The sequence below is a fragment of the Hemiscyllium ocellatum genome (assembly GCF_020745735.1).
Source record: "Hemiscyllium ocellatum isolate sHemOce1 chromosome Y unlocalized genomic scaffold, sHemOce1.pat.X.cur. SUPER_Y_unloc_2, whole genome shotgun sequence".
Taxonomy (NCBI): domain Eukaryota; kingdom Metazoa; phylum Chordata; class Chondrichthyes; order Orectolobiformes; family Hemiscylliidae; genus Hemiscyllium; species Hemiscyllium ocellatum.
Window position 1 is genome coordinate 196,603 of NW_026867601.1, and position 3,657 is coordinate 200,259.

Sequence of the window (3,657 nt, forward strand, 5' to 3'; positions counted from 1 at the left end):
TCAGAAAGGTGAGATGATTGGAGGGGGATTCCCGGTGGTCGGTTCCCCGTGTATCTGCTCCCAGTGTCCTTCGAGATCGATGCAAACAATCACTGGGCTGATTCTGGCAGAAACCACATGCGTTTTCAATGTGCAACGAGGAACGGATTCTCATTCAGGCAATTCACACCAAGACAAATAAATCTTCATTCCCTGACTGGGAATCGTATCCAAGACTGGGCGATACAAATTCGGACTCTTCAGCAGGGACTCCCTCCCGTGCTGCTGACTGTAACTTTTGTGACCTGACTTACACACAGTCTTTTTGTTTAGATTAGATTCTCTATCGTGTGGAAACAGGCCCTTCGGCCCAACAAGTCCACATTGCCCCTCCGAAGAGAAACCCACCCAAACCCATTCTCCTACCCTCTATTTACCACCTGACTATCGCACCTAACACTGTGGTCAATTTAGCACGGCCAATTCCACTGACCTGCTCATCTTTGGATTGTGGGAGGAAACCCTGTCCCTGTCCTTTGGGTTATAACCACCTTCAGCAGCAATGCTTCTCTCTGCAAGTTTCCGAACAGTTCATGTTAGCGCCCTCGGATTCATCGCGGAGGTGACCCTGGCAAGTTGTCAATATGTAGTGTAAACACGGACTTCGGTCAGAAACACCCAGACACACCATGTACCGATATTTATATCTTTCAAAAACTGAGGCAATTGAATTCAAACAAATGCAGAACGATGCTCTTCCCTCCGCTCCACAGACAGAGGAACTCGGGAAAGCAGCGGCGTGACATGGTTCTATAGGTATAGCTGAGTGATTGCACTTATAACCAGGCAATCCCGTTTCTTATTGCGGTGTGGAATCCTGCTGCCGGTGGCTGAAGGCAGAGCAAGAGGGAGTTTGTTTCGCATCTCTGTGTTTGGGATTCCAATCCCGGCGGGAAAACACTTCTTCCAGGCGCAACACCGAGGGCCGAAGGGCCTGTACTGTGCTGTATTTTTCTATGTTCTATGAAACCTGAGGGCCAACTTTTATACACAAAGACCGATAAGCATATAGAATTAGCTGCCAGTGGAAGTGGTTGAGGGAGAAACATTAACAATATTTAAAAGGTATTTGGACAAATACATGCACAGGAATTGTTCAGAAGGATAAAGGGCCAAGTGCAGGGAAATAAGATTATCGTGGAAGGATAATTTGGTTGGCATGGATCAGTTTGAGCCAAAGCCCTGTCTCTGTGATGTGCAACTCTCACACTCTCGGACACAAATCAGATACCAGAAATGTTGGAGAATGCAAATTTTACTGAGTGGGGGAACTGAGGCTGATCAATATTAGTGAAGAAATGTTGCTTTGATAATTGCGGGGATGGACGGTGGATCAACCCACAGGGCCTGATAATCTACATCCAAGCGTACTTCACAAAGTGGTTCCAGCAATAGATAATGCATTCACTGCCAGGATTGTCTACATTCCGATACAGTCCCTGCAGACTGGAGAGCAGCTGATATCACTCGAATATTAAAAAATGGAGACATTGTCTTTGTTTTCTCTATAATCCTGAAATTTCCTGCGGTAGTTCGGAGTTCAACTGAGCCTCTCTTCGGGCGGAGTGTGTCCCCATGATGCATCGTACAATAAACTGATTAATACTCAAGGTCTGCCTGCAGTGATTTTCTACAGCAGCGCGTGTGTTTAATTATGTAACTGCATATACATTTCTGTGTCTATTGCCATGTAAGCACATCATATTGCCACGAAACCACTTTGGGTGTCAGAGGTCACCGGCATGCTCTCGTCGTTGGAAGATGCTCACGTGTATTTCAGATAATGTGCTTTCATGCAATGCAGTTTTCCTGCTTGATGAAGAGATGGTATACTAGCCTTCATTGTGAGAGGTTGAGTCCAGGAGCAGGGATGTGTTGTCGCCTTGGTGAGGCCACACCTCCAATATTGTTTGCCGTTTTGGTCTCCTTTTCTGAGGAATGTATTATCTATCCTGTCTAGTCCTGTTAAGATTTTATAAGTCTCTATGAGATTCCTTCCTCGTCCGCCTGAACTCGGGAGGAAACAATCCTAACGCAGTTAATCTCTCCTCATACGTCAGCCCCACCATCCCCGGAACCAGCCTGGTAACCCTTCACTGCACTCCCTCAAGAGCAAGACCATATTATTCTTCATCATTCTTGAAGCAGATCCTTTGCCTGACTGTAGAAAATCTCACCATGCAGAAAGTAAATTCACAAGTCACATGCATCCATTCCGCACTCATGCTCGGGCACACTTGTTTGATAATTTAGGGACTCTGCATTTGAGAGGACGCAGAATGTGCGAATTTGTAACGTCACCTCCAAACCTCAGCATAGCAACTGGGATAATCTCGTCCACATCCCAATTACACCCAACATGTCTTTCACTCCTCCCTCTTCATCTTCCAGGGCTGTATAATTCCTTGCAAGCACATCTGTGCCTCTCGGTTGTCCAGACTGAAATAAAGAGTATTGTTGTGACAAGATCTGCTGTTGGAATTGCTGAGGGAACTCAGCAGGAGCGGCAGTGCCTGAGGGAGGAAACGGAATTCTCATAAATTTCCGTAGAAATTCTGAAACGGCGTCTCTGATTCTCTCTCCACAGATGCGGCCAGACCGGATGATTTTTTGTTTTCCTGCAGTTTCTGCTTTTGCTTTTAGCTGAATGTCTATTCCATTGACCGGAATGATACACCCAGACACACCATGTACCGATATTTATATCTTTCAAAAACTGAGGCAATTGAATTCAAACAAATGCAGAACGATGCTCTTCCCTCAGCTCCACAGACAGAGGAACTCGGGAAAGCAGCGGCGTGACATGGTTCTATAGGTATAGCTGAGTGATTGCACTTATAAACAGGAAATCCCGTTTCTTATTGCGGTGTCGAATCCTGCTGCCGGTGGCTGAAGGCAGAGCAAGAGGGAGTTTGTTTCGCATCTCTGTGTTTGGGATTCCAATCCCGGCGGGAAAACACTTCTTCCAGGTCACAAGTGGCGTCAATCTCCAATGCACTCCCTGAACAGCTCGGATTCACCCGTGCACCCTGATGAAGGGCTTATGCCCGAAACGTCGAATTTCCTATTCCTTGGATGCTGCCTGACCTGCTGTGCTTTAACCAGCAACACATTTTCAGCTGTGATCTCCTGCATCTGCAGACCTCATTTTTCACCCGTGCATTGCCAGCTTTGTGTGAATTGGTGTGTTTCCAGATTCCTGACTAGAGTTTTCTCGCTGAATTTGGTCAAGGCATTGACTGGAATAGACCATGATTCAATGTATGAAAGTACATTTCACTGGGGTAGAACCGAAACCCGCATAGTGACTGTGAATAAAACAGTGGAAACTCTCAGCACAGGAACAAGAGACACTGAAGCAGACACATGAGGACAAATATCTTTTCTCTGTCAGTGAAAGGCGCTGCTTCACAAAGGGGAGACTTCGAGGTGAAGCAGTGACGGTGATAATTTCTGCTGATTATTCACCCGATGAAGGCCGTTTCTGACCGAAGTCCGTGTTTAAATTACATACTGACAACCTGTCAGCGCCAGCCCAGCGATTGGGGCCAGTAGCGTAATGGATAACGCGTCTGACTTCGGATCAGGAGATTGTAGGTTTGAGTCCTACCTGGCTCG

General features: G+C 46.5%; 1 non-coding gene across 1 annotated transcript; it reads left to right on the top strand.

Moving 5' to 3' along the window:
• The first annotated feature begins 3,584 nt into the window (after positions 1-3,584).
• On the top strand, positions 3,585-3,657 carry trnar-ucg (transfer RNA arginine (anticodon UCG)). Its single transcript has one exon. It is a non-coding gene; the product is annotated as a tRNA-Arg (tRNA).